This window comes from Manis pentadactyla, chromosome 7 (genome assembly GCF_030020395.1).
Source record: "Manis pentadactyla isolate mManPen7 chromosome 7, mManPen7.hap1, whole genome shotgun sequence".
NCBI lineage: Eukaryota > Metazoa > Chordata > Mammalia > Pholidota > Manidae > Manis > Manis pentadactyla.
The window spans coordinates 122,048,828-122,065,823 of record NC_080025.1 but is presented as its reverse complement, the minus strand read 5'-3'; the positions used below and the strand labels follow the sequence as shown (position 1 = coordinate 122,065,823).

General features: G+C 35.0%; 1 protein-coding gene across 9 annotated transcripts in view; it reads left to right on the top strand.

The window, feature by feature from the left end:
* SLC13A1 (solute carrier family 13 member 1) overlaps positions 1 to 16,996 on the top strand; it is a 225,485-nt gene that overhangs the window by 118,659 nt on the left and 89,830 nt on the right. The window contains exons 16-17 of one of the 9 annotated variants that reach the window (XM_057504730.1): positions 1,444 to 1,478; positions 4,475 to 6,587. The exons of 4 other annotated variants lie outside the window; for them this stretch is intronic. The gene's annotated coding sequence lies outside the window, so the exon portion shown is untranslated. Of the gene's footprint in view, positions 1 to 1,443; positions 1,479 to 1,615; positions 3,456 to 4,474; positions 6,588 to 16,996 lie in introns of those variants that run through there. 4 more of the 9 variants (XM_036905612.2, XM_036905608.2, XM_057504731.1 and 1 more) reach the window with 4 other exon arrangements.

The window sequence follows — 16,996 nt, the reverse complement described above, 5'->3', positions numbered from 1 at the left end:
AGCCCTACAACATGTTTTCTGACCCAAAATGTCAATAGTGCCAAGATTTAGAAACCCTGCTCCAGAAAACACAGGAACATGTTAAAGTGACTATGGCACATAAATACATGTATGTGTGTATGTTTGCACATTGTGGGCACATTGTAATCAGTACTTAGCTAACTACTTGCTTATTCAGTGCCCTTTATCTGAGATTCTCAAAGCAATTTGCCAACATTATCGTGTTAATTCTGATCCAGTGCTCTACAAATAGGTGACAATATGATTACGCTAGTTTGATTAATTCACAGACACAGATTAAGTGCTTCCCCAGTGTTTTTACAAAAGGGAAACTATTGAAAAACCTATTTTATGAAGTCCTCTATTTCAACTATTATGTGATAATTGATAGTTTCTTCCTTTCTACTGTTTATAAAACCTGCATGACTTTTTTTTTCAGGCAACAATGCACTTCCAGGTTTTCAACATGCTATTAAATATAAGTACCTACTTCTTAGCATATAAATGAATCTAATTTTAATACACATTTTAAGATTTTGTTTAGGTGGATAGAAATATTTCATAGTTGAAGGAAAATCTAAGGAAAACTTTTATAAAAGATTGCAATGGTTTAGGGATTAAAATGCCTCCAAAAACTAATAGTGTAAAGGAATTTACCTATACTAATCAGGGTAAGTAATGCCATTAGGTTTTAGACTTCATTCATAAGTTTAATGTTAGAAAGCAAACTATTTGTCATAATTCTGAAGGGATTATTACTAACTACATTTATTCATTTTTGGCTTAATTTTTTAAATTACCTTTTTATTGAAAAATTGTTGCCATACAGTATTGTATTTCTTTCAGGTGTACAACAGAGTGATTTGACAATTGTACACATCATAAAATTCTCAACAAAATAAATGCAGTTACCATCTGTCACTATACAAATTTATTGCAATATTATTGACTGTATATATTCACTATGCTATAATTTTCATCCCAGTGAATGATTTATGTTATAATAGGAATTTTGTACCTTTTTACCCCTTAACCTATTTCTCCCATCTCCCCCACTCCTCTGCCCTAAGGCAACCACCAGTTTATTTTCTGTATTTATGTATCTGTTTTACTAATTTTTTGTTTGTTTATTCATATTCTGTTTTTATAGATTCCACATGTAAGTAAAATCACACAATATTTGTCTCTCTTTGCCTGGCTCATTTCACTTAGCTTAATGCCCTCTAGGTCCATCCATGTTGTTGCAAATGGCAAGATTTCATTCTTTTCTGTGGCTGAGCAATATTCCTGTGTGTGTGTGTGTGTGTGTGTGTGTATGTATTTTTTATCCATTCATCTATTGATGGACAAAAGTTGATTTCACATATTGGATATTGTAAATAATGCTGCAGTAAACATAGGGGTGCATCTATCTTTTCAAATTAGTGTTTTTGTTTTCTTCAGGTAAATACACAGAAGTGGAGTTACTGGGTTGAATGGTATTTCTATTTTTAATATTTTGAAGAACATCCATACTGTTTTTCACAGCAGTTGCACTAATTTACATTCCCCCCAACAGTGTAGAGTGTTCCAATTTCTCCATGTCCTCACCAACATATTATTTCTTGTCTTTTAGACAGTGGCCATTCTGACTGGTGGAAGGTAATATCTTACTGTGGTTTTGATTTACATTTCCCTGATGATTAGTGATATTGAGCACCTTTCCATGTGTCTGTTGGCCATCTGTACATCTTTGGAAAAATGTCTATTCAGGTCCTCTGCCTGTTTTTTGATTGTATTGTTTTTTTGGTGTTAAGTTGTATGAGTTCTTTATATATTCTGGATATTAGCCCCTTGTTGGACATCTCCTTTGCAAATCTGTTCTCCAATGTAATCCGTTGCCTTTTTGTTTTGTTGATGGTTTCTTTTGCTGTGCAGAAGCTTTTAGTGTAATGCAGCCTCACTTGTTTATTTTTACTTTGTTCCCTTGCTTGGAGAGACATATCTAGAAAAAATTTGCTAAGGCCGCTATCCAATAGTTTATTGCCTATGTTTTCCTTTAGGAGTTTTACAGTTTCAAATCTTAATTCTGGTCTTTAATCCATTTAGAATTTATTTTTGTAAACGCATTGATTCTTAAAGAATTCATAAATCTGTATGTGGCTATAAAAGAATAATTCATGCTTAGGGCACAGGTCATAAGGGCAAGTCCATGTTCCTTGCTCTCATAACTGATGAGATTATACTGGAGTGAGTATGTGTAATGGTTAATTTTATGCATCAGCCTGGGCTATGATATCCAGATCCGTGGCCAAACATTACTCTGAATAATTCTGTGATAATCATTGTTTTGGGGTGAGATTAACATTTAAATCAGTAACTTTTAAGTCAGTATTTAAGTGAATAAAGCAGATTACCATCCATAATGTGGATGGGCCTCATGCAATCAGGTGAAGTCCTTAATAGAACAAAAGACTGACCCCCTTCTAGTAAGAGGGAATTCTGCAGCAGATGGCCTGTGTAGCAATGGCTCCTTGTGGATCTTCAGCTTGTCCATCCACATGCAGATTTTGATTTGCTAGTGTCAATGATCACATAAGCCAATTCCCTAAAATAAATACCTATCTATCTATCTATCTATCTATCTATCTATCTATCTATCTATCTATCTATCTATAAAATATCTATCTATATCTATGTATATAATGTATCTATCTATAAAATATCTGTCTATATATTTACATATATCCATATATAAAACATAATATAAGATATAGTATAGATACACACACATCCTATTGTTTCTGTTTCTCTGGAGAAATGTCTTGTAAAGAAATTGTATATGTATCAACAATATGTAGAAAGGTGGACCAATAAACACATACTTTGAACTAAGCAGAATTATACACAGTGTTGAGTAGCTGATTGTGTTTTCTTTTATTCAGAGTATTGGTTTACACACCTTTTTAATCTTCTCTTCTGTCATGTCCTATCTATGTGCTCTAAGTATTACAAACATACTGAGACAAATACTATATATCTAATTCTCCTTTCCTTCTTTGGGTGTATGGGAAACTAAACTTCCTGGGACTTCTTGCAGTGAAGCAGGCCAATGTGACTAGTCTTGACCAGAGACACGTGAATGGAAATGACCTTTGTCACTTTTAGGCGGAGGCAGTAGAAACAACCCTGTGCAGTTCTCCAGTGTCTCCTTCCTCCTACTGCAGCAAACCCTGAACCTTATGTTGAAATGTCAATGCCTCTCTTAACCAGAATCCTCCAGGAACTCTGTGGAGAACAGCCTGCCTCTGCCTGGTTTTCAACATGTAACATAATAGAGAAATAAACCTTTATTGTATTAAGGTTTATTAATACATGGTCATGGACTGGAATCCATGACTAATGCTTTAACATAGCATAACCTAGTTTATCCTCACTAATATATGTGACAATACTTCTTTGCTGCCATTACATAAATACTGGAAGAAAATTGATTGCAACTATAGCCTAATGGAACATGGCTGTATTCTCTAAAAGAATAATAAATTTAATCAAAATTAATATAACATAATAAAGAATTAATATAATAAAGTTGTAGCAACACTGCCACTGCTGCTGATACTTTGAATTCAAATGTTTTTAAATCAGTTTATGTACATAGACACAACTCTTCTGTGTCACATTAGTCTGACATTGCCTAAATCATTTAAATTCTGTATGTCATTTACTTATAAAATTAGGACAATGACTAGGTTTTGAGCACTGTGAGTCTCTCAGGGGAACTCCCATAACAAATAACAGCACAAGTTTTATTTGAAGCTAATATTCCAGAGCACATACAAATCAAGGAAGGGTGGCTATACAATTTTAGATCCATAAGTGTATCATAAGGTGATACAATTGACATTATGTACCTTAGTTCTTTTTTCTACTTTCTGTCCTTCTGGAAATGATGAAACAGATATTACCACATTTCCCTGGATCTGGAGCTAATCTTTCCACCTACATGGAAGGTTGATTTACTTCTCAAGGCAAAAAAACAAAACAAAAGAAAAAAACACTTTAAAGCTCAAACTTAACTTAGTAGCAATAGGCACTGGGTTTTAGGCATTTGCACTGCCAGAGTAAACCCTCTTTCCAAATCTAAAAGTGATGAGAAGGGTACCAGATTTGTCTTACTTTCTGAATGCATGCCCTGGATCTAAAAATTCTTCTCTGTGTTATGCTAACCTAGTCATTTAGTCTTCCTTACCCTCAATTTCCTCAGTCCAAGAATGAATTTATAAATATGTAACTCAAGTGGTTATACTTGACATGTAATAATTACCGAAAATTGTTGATTGAATAAAGATAAATGGATGGGTGCATGGTAGCAATGAAATCAGATCAAAGTAATGTTTGTGAAAATATTTTCTAAATAATTAAGGGCTGTAGAGATATAAGGTACTATCCATAAATAAAATGTTTTAAAAACAGTATTTTTGATGTTTGTTAGATATGAATCTAAACATTGATGGGTTAACAACATAGAAGAATTCTTATGGCTCCAATAAGCCCTTACCGGATTCCTCAGAAGCTGGAGAATTCCCTTCGTAGCAATCTGAGCCCAAGGGGCTCCCATGTGCTGCTGGACATGAACGTTCATGACATGCTTGGACTTCACAATAGAATTGGAGATTCTGCATTAGGAAGAAAAAGGTCAGCCTTTTTTAAAAGAACCAAGCAGAAGTAGCTTGAGAAGGACCAGAGGAAGGATGCCTTTACACCTCAACCTTCCATATTCACCTTCTGGCAAAGATAAGCTGCAGGGGAAATACTCATTTCTCATTCCAGTGGGACTCCAAGGGAAGATCTTTCTCCAAGACAATGGATATATGTGAAAGACTTTGGGCACTGATGTGGTGCAAGGGATCAGGTTTAATCTACCAAATAGTGTAAGGTCTTGGAACCACAGGAACATCCAAAATGTGAAGCAAATGCTTCAAACCAGATCAACAAAGAAAGCTTCTTATTGAACTTAAGCAGAGGTACTTCAAAATGGTTGTAGACTTTGACATCTACAAGTTCTTCACAAGATCAACGTCTGTCTGGTTCTGCTTTGTTACTGATTTAGAGAAAACTTTATTTTTCTCTGGGCATCAAAGTTTGTTTTTGTCATACACAAAAGTCTCTCATATCTCATTCCCTCCAGACCCACCTCCTAGCCTTTCTCCATCCTTCCGAGATGCTCAAAGTATTTCATCACCAAGAAAGTCTCACTTGAACAGAGTTTAACTCAAGAACTTTACTTAGAGCTTTAGAGATATTAGGCAATTTAGTAATTATCTGTGAAATTAACCTTCAACATTCAAATAAAGCTATTAAATTGTGTCTTCATTCCTAAGAGTGTAGGACAACTCAATTAGGTCATGTCTGGTGATTACAGTTGTACCACCTTTATTTTTTCTTTGTGTTATTCTGAACTCTATGTCTCTACCCACACCACTGCCACTATCACCACCACAAACTCCTTTTTCTTTAGTTTAATCATGTTAAAATGACTTATAAGACAAATAATACCAAAAAATCTCAAGGAAAAAATGTGTTACTAAGGATATATTTAACATTTCCACAAATCTTTAATTTCGTTTTCAAAATCTTTCAAGGAGCTCAGCTCATGATGGACAGCCACTGGATACATACAAATAGGAACAAAGGTTTCTCTAAGTCCAAAGATGTTTTCAAAAATAACACTCCTTAGGCTCACTGCCTTAAGTCAGAAGCAATTAACATCAGGGCAGGGGGCTCCCCCTGGTTTGTGGCTGTCTTAGCTGTGGTCCCTGATTTTTGCTTTCAGAAATCCCAATGGGTCTGGACTGAATTATTCAAAGTATGCAAGAATGAGGGTGTCACAAATTAGCTTTCTCTCTCTTTCGCCTTCTCTCCAACAATCAGTAGGATATGTGGGATATAAATACTCTTCCCTACTCCTGTCAGCAGTCTCTGAAAGAAAACAACAAAACAAAACCGAACAAATTATCAACACCATTGAGTTATACCTGAGTTTGAAAATGTTTTCCTCTATAATCCTGCCATCTGTGTTTGCTAAAAGGTACCCAGAGGACTTAGAACAGGGACAGAGGGTCCTTATCTCAATGATTACATTTCAAAGGGATGACTCCCAAGTCCTGGAGAAAGACTTCCCTGGGTTGTAAACTGATAGGAGACTTCTAAAATTTTTATCTCTCAAAGGGGCAGAGAAAGCATTTACATGTTTTTTAAAGCAAGTGCTCTGAGGAAAGGGGAGTCAGGAGGAAGCCTTTCTGAGGTCAGAAAGCCTGAGGGAAATGTTAAAGTCGTCTTGGGCATGGGTTCATTTGTTCTACAAAACAAAATCAGATTGAAAATGAACCTATTTTAACACCATCCAATGTTTAGCCACAGAATGACCTCCCTGGGAGAAGTTTTTCCTCTAAGTCACATCTCCACCCAAGAATGTGTTGAAAACTCCATGATATCAGTATGGTTTTCCACAGTCTTAATATTGTGATTAAAGCACAAAATTCATCTTAAAATGGAATCAAGTTACCATGTGGTTCAAATGACCCAAGGAAAGCATAGTTAGTTTCTGGCCATCACCATGTGGTTCAAATGACCCGAGGAAAGCATAGTTAGTTTCTGACCACTTGCCTTATGCCCATAGAGGAGAACTCCTTAGAAATTTTTATTCTTTTTAATGGTATGCAGTGATGGAATTGCTACTTTCTCACCCTTGCAATACGTCACAGAATGGATTTATTATGAAAACTCAAGACCTTTGTTTTTCATTTCCAACTCACACTCACCACCACCAGTACACACCTGGCACGTTTTCTTTTTTGGAAGTTGAGAAGCTTCTTTAATATCTGGTTCTTAAAACATGAGTTTGACTTGTGTTTTTTAAGTCAACCAGAAGCCAGAAGGCATCACATAAGTAAAATTAACTGCATTATGGACAAGGCTCTAAGTTAGTTAATGGAAACTGAGGTGAATTGCTTCTGAATGGAAATCAACTCTCATCCCTACAATTGAAACACCTGTCCCAACTAATAAAAGAACTTGCTACTTAAAGAACAATTTTCTATGTGTAAATCTGTGCATTTATTTTTTCTTCTTTTCTAGTTCCTTTTTTTGTCTGTTTTGTTTTCAAATTTTTTAGAGAGATACATGCAATAAAATCTTAGTGTACAGCTTGAAGATTTTTGACATGTGTATCAAAATACCAAACATTATCACAATATTTCCCCCTACACCTATTTCAACCATCCTCCCAGCCCCTCCTCTATGGCAACCACCAGTCTGTTCTTTATGTTTCTGAGTTTATTTCAGGGTGGTTTTTTTTTGTTTATTTGTTTGGTTTTTTAGATTCTACATATATGTGAAATGATACAGTATTTTTTTCTCTGTCTGACTTATTTCAGGTAGCATAATACCCTCCATCCATGTTGTTGCAAATAACAAGATTTCATTTTTTTCCTGACTGAGTAATATTCCCTTGTATACATGTACCACCTGTTTTTATCTATTCACTTATTGATGGGCATTTAGGTCATTTACATATATTTTGGTTATTGTAAATTATGCCATGATAAACAGGAGCACATGTATCTTTTCAGATTAGTGCTTTTGTTTTTTTTTTTCAGGTAGATTCTCAGAAGTGTGGAATTGTTAGATCATATGGTATTTCTATGTTTAGTTCTCTGAGAAACCTCCATACTGCTTTCTGTAGTGGCTACACCAATTTGCAATCCCACCAACAGTGTAGAAGAATTCCCTTTACTCCATGTCCTTATCAACAATTGTTATTTCTTGTTTTATTGATATTAGCCATTCTGACTGGTGTGAGATGATGTATAACTGTGGTTTTACTTTGCATTTTTCTGATATTTAATGATATTGAGCATCTTTCCATGTGTGTCTGTTGACCGTCTGTATGTCTTCTTTGGAAAAATGTCTTTTCAGGTCCTTTTCCCATTTTTTAATCAGATTATTATTATTATTACTATTTTGGTGTTAAGTTGTATGAGTTCTTATATATTTTGGATATTAGCCCCTGAGATATATCATTTGCAAGTATATTCTCCCATTTAGTAGGTTACCATCTCATTTTGTTGATGGTTTCCTTTGCTCTGAGAAGCTTTTCAATTTGATGTAGTCCCACTGTTTATTTTTACTTTTGTTCCTTTGCCTGGGGAGACATACCCAGAAAAAATTACTATGCTAATGATAAGAGTATATTTCCTATGTTTCTTTTAGAAGTTTTATGGATTCAGTTCTTATATTTAGGTCTTTAATCCATTTTTAATTTATTTTTGTGTATGTCATAAGACGGGGATTCAGTTTCATTCCTTCCAATGTAGCTGTCCAGTTTTCCCAGCACCATATATTGAAGAGTCTGTCTTTTCCTCATTGCATATTCTTGCCTCCTTTGTCATGTATTAATTGACCATATAGGTGTGGGCTTATTTCTGGGTTCTCTGTCCTTTCTATTGGTCTGTGTATCTGTTCTTATGCCAGTACCATACTGTTTTGATTTCTGTAGCTTTGTTGTATAGTTTGAAATCAGGGAGCTTGATACCCCCAGATTTGTTCTTCCTTCTCAAGATTGCTTGGATTAGTCAGGTATATGTGGTTCCATACAAATTTTAGGATTATTTACTCTAGTAGTGAAAAATGCCTTTGGTATTTTTGATAGGGACTGCATTGAATCTGTAGATTGCTTTGGGCAGGATGACCGTTTTAACAGTATTAATTCTTCTTATCCGTGAACATAGAATAACTTTACATTTATTTGTGTCTTCAATTTTCTTCATCAATATGTATAGTTTTCAGAGTACAGGTCTTTTACTTCCTTGGTTAAGTTTATTTCTAGGTATTTTATTCTTCTTGATGCAATTGTAAATGGGATGGATTTATTAATTTCTCTTTCAATTAGTTTATTGTTTGTATACAGAAACTCAACAGATTTCTGTATATTGATTTTGTATCATGTGACTCTACTGAATTTTTTAATTCTAGTAGTTATTTGATGGAGTCTTTTAAGATTTTATATGTAGTATTACATTCTCTTTAAATAGCAACAGTTTTACTTCTAACTTATCAATTTGGATGGTTTTTATTTATTTTTCTTGTCTTATTGCTATGGCTAGGAGTTCTAGTGCTATTTTGAATAAAATAGTGAGAGTGAGCCTTCTTGTCTTGTTCCTTATCTTAGAGGGAAAGCTTTTAGCTTTTCACCATTGAGTGTATGTGGGTTTGTCATAATGGCCTTTATTATGTTAAGGCGTGTTCCCTCTGTACCCATTTTGTTTAGACATTTTATCATGAAGGGATGCTGAATTTTGTCAAAGTCCTTTTCAGCATCCATTGAAATGACCATATGGTTTTATCCTTTTGTGCGTGTGTCTAAATGTGATGCATCATACTGATTGACTTATGGATAGTGAGCCATCCTTGCATCCCTGAAATAAATCCCACTTGGTTGTGATGATTCTTTTAGTGTATTTTTTATTTAGGTTAGCTAATATTTTGTTGAGGATTTTTGCATCTATATTCATCAAAGATATTGTCCTATAATTTTCTTTTCTTGTAGTGTCATTGGTTTTGGTATCAAGGTGATGCTGGCCTTTTAGAATGAATTTGGTAACTTACTTCCTTTTTATTTGTTTGGAATAGTTTGAGAAGGATAGGTGTTAACTCTTTAAATGTTTGGTAGAATTTTCCCGTGAAGCCAGTCTGGTACTGGAAATTTGTTTGTAGAGAGTTTATAAATTACCACTTTAATTTTGTTACTAGTAATCAAGTCTATTAATGTCTTATATTTCTTTCTGGTTCATTGGAAAAGTATATGTTTCTAGGAATTTTTCCATTTCTCGTAGGTGGTCCAATTTGTTGGCATATAATTTTTTGTAGTGATCTCTTATAATTGTGTATTTCTGTGATATCAGTTGTAACTTCTCCTCTTTCATTTCTGACTCTATTTATTTGAGTCCTTGCTCTTTTTTCCTTAATAAGTCTAGCTAAAGGTTTATCAATTTTGTTTACCTTTTCAAAAACACAGCTCTTAGTTTTATTGATAATTTGTAGTGTTTTTTTAAATCTCTCACTTCATTTATTTCTGGTGTGATATTTATTATTTCCTTCCTTCTACTGACTTTAGGCTTTATTCTTCATTTTCTAGCTCCTTTAAGTGTAGGGTTAGATTGCTTTTTTGAGATTTTTCTTATTCTTGAGATAGGACTTCAATGCTATAAACTTCTCTATTGGAACTTCTTTTGCTGCATCCCAAAGCTTTCATATTGTTGTGTTTCTATTTTTGTCATTCTCAAAGTCTTTTTTTTATTTTTATTTTTATTTTTTGGCTTACTCTTTAATTTCTTTCTTGACCCATTAGTTGTTTCATAGCATGTTGTTTAGCCTCCACATGTTTGTGTTTTGTCCAGTTTTCTTCCCCATAACTGATTTCCATTTTCATACTGTTGTGTTTGGAAAAAAGGCTCAGTATGATCAGTCTTCCTAAATTTATTGACTTGTTTTGTATCCTAACATGATCTATCCTGAGAATTTTATGTGTGCACTTGAAAAGACTAAGTATTCTGGTGTTTTGGATATAATATTCTGCATATATCTATTAGGTCCATTTGGTCCATGTGGCATTCAAAGCCACTGTTTCCTTATTGATTTTATGTCTGTATGATAAGTGAAACAAATGTGGTGTTAAAAGTTCCCTATTGTTATTAGATTACTATCCATTTCTTCCTTCATGTCTTCTAATATTTGCTCTGTGTATTTAGGTACTCCTCTGTTGGGTGTGTAAATATCTGCAATTCTAAAATCTTCTTGTTGGATTGAGGCCTTAATCATTATATAATATCCTTCTTTGTCTCTTGTTACAGTCTTTGATTTAAAGTCTATTTATCTGATATAAGTACTGCTACTCCAGCTTTTTTTTTTTCAAATCATTTGTATGGATATCTTTTTCCATCCATTCTGTTTCAGTTTGTGTATGTCTTTAGGTCTGAAGTGAGTCTTTTGTTGGCAGCATATAGATGGGTCTTGTTTTATTATCCATTTGGTCACCCTATGTCTTTTGATTGAAGCATTTAGTCCATTTACATTTAAAGTAATTATTGATAGGTATGTACTTATTGCTACTTTGTTAAACATTTTCTAGTTGTTTTCTTAGTTCTCTGATTCTTCTTCTCTTGCTCTCTTCCTTTGTGTATAATGACTTTCTTTAGTGTATAGTTGGATTCCTTTTTCTTTATTTTTTGTTTAGCTATTATAGGTTTTTGGTGTGTTGTTACCATGTTTATATATGTTGTCTTACACATATAGCCATCTTTATTAAGTTGTCAGTTACTTATTTTTTAATGCATTCTAACAGCACTACATTTTTAACTCCCCTTCCTCCATTTTTTGTATATATGATGTCTTCTTAAACACTTTTATTTAATGATTCCCTTAACCAATTTTTGGAAGTAGTTGATTTTGCCACTTTTGTCTTTTAACTTTCATACTAGCTTTTAAGTTATTAGTCTATTGTTTTTGCTATCTGTTTGCTTTTACCAGTGAAACTTTTCTTGCTTCTAGTTACAGCCTTTTTCTTGCTTCTAGTTACAGCCTTTTCTTTTCCTCTTAAAGAAGTCTCTTTAATATTTCTTGTAAGGAGGATTTAATAGTGGTAAATTCCTTTAACTTGTGTTTGTCTGAGAATCTCTATCACTCCTTCAATTCTGAATGATAATCTTGCTAGGTATTAGTTGTAGGTCTTTCTCTTTTCACACTTTGAATATATAATGCCATTCCCTTCTGACCTGTAGAGTTTCTGCTGAAAAATCAGCTAATAACCTAATGAGGTTTCCTTTATAGGTAACTCTTTGTTTTTCTCTTGCTGCTTTTAAGTTTCTTTGTTTTTCTTTGATCTTTTGACATTTTATTATTATGTGTTTTAGTATGGACCTCCTTGGGTTCATCTTATTTGTATCTCTCTGTGCTTCCTGGACCTGCATGTCTCTTTCCTTCCGTAGGTTAGGGAAGTTTTCAGCTATTACTTTTTCAAATAAGTTTTTACCCCTTTCTCTCTGCTCACTTTGGGACTCCTATAATGTGATATTAGGACATTTGATGTTGTCCTAAAATTCTCTTAACCTATCCTCATTTATTTTCATTCTTTTTCTTTCTGCTCTTCATCTTGAGTACTTTCCATTATTTTGTCTTCCAAATTGTGGATCCATTTTTCTGCATCCTCTAATCTGCTATTGATTCCCTTTAGTGTATTTTTCATTTCATTTATTGTATTATTCATCTCTGTTTGGTTCTTTTTTATATTTTCTCTTTTTTGAGGTTCTCACTAAGTTCATCCATTCTTCTCTCAAAATGGTTATTCTTTATAACCATTACTTTAAACTCTTCATTAGGTAGATTGCTTAACTCTTTCATTCAGTTCTTTTTCTGAAGTTTTTTATGTTCTTTTTAGCTCTGCCTTCTTATTTTGTTTGACTTTCTGTGGTTGTTTCTGTAGGTTAGGTAAAAAGGCTGCCTCCCCCAGTTTTGAAGGTGTGGCCTCTTAAGAAAAATCCCCTTGGTAGACTGTATGTGTCTGCTGGTCTTGGCTGGCTAGCTGGAGGCTGGGTGGACATGAGCTGGGGTATTCTGGTGCAGGGTATGGGCAGGGGGGTCTCCTTTGTGGTTGCCAACCAGGACCACACTGGCAGGATAGCCAGTGCCAAAGGGGTGCAGTCCACAGAGATCCCCAGTAGGCAACAAGCCAGGGCCTTGCTATCTAGGTGACTGGGGGTGGAGGGGCATGGTCCAAGGGTCTTCCAGGTGGGTGTCAGCCAAGGCCATGCTAATGGGGTATCTGGAAGTGAGTAGGTGCAGTCCAGAGTTCTCCCAGGTTGGCACTGGGCCAAGGCCTTACAAATGGGGCAGCTGACAGAAGGAGAGCAGGCAGAGTGTATCCATGTGAGCATTGCACTAGTGCCGTCTGGACCTATGACTGGTATGTTTGGATGTGTGTAGGGACTGGGAGGCACCTCTGTTACATCTGGAATTGGAGTATTCACCCTGATCTTGCTCCTATCTCTGCTAGCAATATGCAGGGGTAAAGTAAACAATGCAACTTATGCTATTCCCATTCACACTAACAATATGCGGAGGAGACTTAAAACAATGGCATTCATCCTGCACCCATCTGTGCTATCAGTGTGCATGGGAGTTGAAAAAATGGAGCTCACCAGCACCTCTGGTTCTGAAGAGAGTTCCAGTAGGTAGTTCCTGCTTTTTGGTTGGTGCTTGAGTTCTGAAAATCAACATCCTTCTATTATAGCTGTGGTATAAGTTTTAAACCCTCTACCTCCTAACTTTTTTTCTGGCACCAAGGCTGGGCTGCCCTGAGAGTGGGGCTCTCTCTGTTATGTCTCCATCTCTCCTGCTGTCTTTCATGTGGTCTTGTTATCCCTTATGCAGAAGATATCTACTCAGATCTCAGGTTTTCTTCAGGATGAATTGTTCTGTGTGTAGATGTAGATACAGTCTGTATTTGAGAGGAGGTGGATACTTAATTATCTTACTGCGAGCAAGTATAAGTTAGAAAGAATCTCACTTCCCAAAAATTGGATCTACATTTCCTAACACTCACCCACAAGGCCTCTGCTAGGGTTCATCACTTAAATTGGCACAAATTATTCCCAATAGCATTTTTGCCTCTACCAGCAGCCATCAAAAATCGCCCAACTTCTGGACTAGAATATTGCCCTAATTGCTACTTTTCTATGAGTTGCTGAGAGCCAACCACTCATAGAACTGCTATTGTTTAAAAGGGATGTGGTTTCTTAACATTCCTGTTTGTTTTCTTTTTTCTTTTTCCACTTATACTTTAAAGTATACAATGTGATGATTTGATGTATGCATATATTGTGAAATGATTACTGCAATAATATTAATAATACTTCCATCACCTCACATAGCTATCTTATTTGTGTGTGAACATTTATGATCTCTCTTAGCAACTTTTGAATATATGAAATGGTATTGCTAACCATAGTCATCATGTTGCACCTTTGATCACCAGAACTTATTTATCACATAACTGAAAATTTGTACCCTTTGACTGATATCTTCCCATTTCTCCCACATCCCATGTATTTTCTTGAAAGAAATTCTCTTCCTTTAATGCATGTTTGGCTACTCAATTGAATTAGATGGACACAGACTGCACTATTTTAAAAACTGATTTTCCTCATATATGCTTAATTCAAGTCTTAATATTGTCATAATAATTAAGATAATGGCCATCTTAAATGGTCTTCAACTTCACCTCTGCAGGGCATGTATTTGGGGGTCTTTTGGTTAGCATTTAATCATTTGCAGTCTTATTCAGTCTGTGTGACCAAAATCTTAAATGGGAGAAACCACTGAAAATTTTAGATACCAGATAAAATCATGAAATAGAGATGAGATATTGTTATCAGTTCTTTGAAATAACATAACCCCTACTTCATGTGGAAAAAAATGACTTATTAACAACAAAATTAGGCAGAAGGAAGGAAGGAATGAAGGGAGGGAGGGAGGGAGGATTTGTCAAAAGGGATATGGATTATAGAATTAGTAAAATACAGCTTTTTTTCCAGAACATGGTTCTTAATTATTTTGTCATATTTTATCTTATGTAACTCATTTAATCAATAATTAATTGTTGGACATTTATAATACCAATAATTATTCATTATTATAAAGCCTTCTACAAAAAAAATTGATAAATATATCTTAATATGCATCTAAATAGCAAAGGAGTACTATGACCCTGCAGTATACATACAAGACCCAGCATAGCATTTATTGGAGGAAACTAGCCAAGACGGGTAATCAGTGGTAGGTGCGCAGTTCCCTGTTGCCCATCATACCTAGTGCTCAAAGGTAAAGCAGGTCCAGACCAAAGTCCTGTGAAGTTTAACTGACCATAACTGGGAAGCCCTCATCTACACCCTTCCCTTAGGCCCAAGCAGTGTGGTCCCAGCAGTATGACAGGGCAAAACTCTGGCTTCCTGCCCTAGTCTACCCTCTCGGCATTCATGGTTGATGGAAGATGAAGGGGAAAACCCAAATAAAGGAAAGAATTTGGGAAAAATGATGGATGGGGGAAATTTTTAAGTCTTTGGACTAGAAGAATGTTTTGGGTGACTTTGTGCTTTTAAGGAATACTTATTTTCCTTCTTTTATAAATCCTTGCACAGACTTGATAAAAAAGGAAGGTTTCTAAACTCATTTAATGAATCACACATTATCTTGATATACAAATTTTATAATAACAAAATAACCAGACCGATCATATATTGTATGGCTACATATGTAAATGTCCAAAAAAAATAGACTTAGAAAGATATACACCAAAGTGGGGACAATAGCAAAGGTGACTGAAATTGGGGCAGTGGGTACAGCCTCATGTGTAAGGTATAATTAAATTACATACACTAACAGACTGTCAAACATTACTTATATACTTAAAACACTGTTTAAATGTCAACAGCTGTTACCTATTTTTTTAAAAAAGCTAATCATAAGAACAGAACTTAGCTCTATCCTTCAGTATAAAATATGTATGCTTGCTAGCATCTCTTATCCTCTGTTATCCATCTGAACTCTGTTAATTAAGACCCAACTGATATTTGTTTGAGTTTTTAAGCTATGCTTCTTATTAGGAATTGTTTTTTATATTAGCATTCTTATTTAGTTAAAAACTTTATAGAGCTATATAGACCATAAAGTTCACCTGTTTTTTTTTTCACTTTAGCATATATTATTTAATCCCATAAAAACTTCAGTGAGATTGATGTTGTTATCATCATCTTCCTTTACAACATGGGGCACAGAAGCACAGAGAGGTCACATTAACTTGCCCCAAATCTCACAGTTAGTATGTGAAAAAGCCCCACTGAAGCCCAGGTGTCTGTTCCAGGGTCTAAGCCCTTGACTCCTGCACTATGTTGTCTCCTTTTTTTTTAAATATGTATATAGCATTTTATTAAGTACTTTTTTTTTTTGAGAGGGCATCTCTCATATTTATTGATCAAATGGTTAACAACAATAAAATTCTGTATAGGGGACTCAATGCACAGTCATTAATCAACCCCAAGCCTATATCTCAGTCTCCAATCTTCTGAAGCATAACAAACAAGTTCTTACATGGTGAACAAAGTCTTACATAGTGAATAAGTTCTTACTTGGTGAACAGTGCAAGGGCAGTCATATCACAGAAACTTTCGGTTTTGATCACGCTTCATGAACTATAAACAATCAAGTCAGATATGATTATTCGTTTGATTTTTATACTTGATTTATATGTGAATCCCACATTTCTCCCTTATTATTATTATTATTATTAATAAAATGCTGAAGTGGTAGGTAGATGCAAGATAAAGGTAGAAAACATAATTTAGTGCTGTGAGAGGGCAAATGTAGATGATCAGGTCTGTGCCTATAGACTAAGTATTAATCCAAGCTAGACAAGGGCAACAAAACATCCACGGATGCAGAAGATTTCTCTCAAAACAGTGGGGGAGAGGTTCTAAGTCTCCCCTCTGTTGGTCCCCAATTTCTCTTCTGATGGCCCCCCTGCGACTGTGCCTGTCTTAGGTTGTTCCTCCCTTGAGGAATCTTACCCGTCTCTGGCTAACCAGTCATCTTCCGGGGCCATACAGGGAAATGTAAAGTTGGTAAGTGAGAGAGAAGCCATATTGTTTGAAAAGGTTAGCTTTTTACTTCTTTGCATATTTATGCCCTGTGGCTTCTATGCCCAGCATTTGTCTTGAGGTATCTTTACCACTTGTTAGAATTATGATACTTGGTAATTTTCGATATGAGGCACTAATTCTACTAAAGGGTTGTAATTATGAAGGAAGAAGAAAAGCTATAGAAGTAGCAGACGGAAGAAAACGTGGGAAGATTAATTATTTCTTTGACATATCTTCTTGTAGAGTAACATAAGCATGTATAGGTT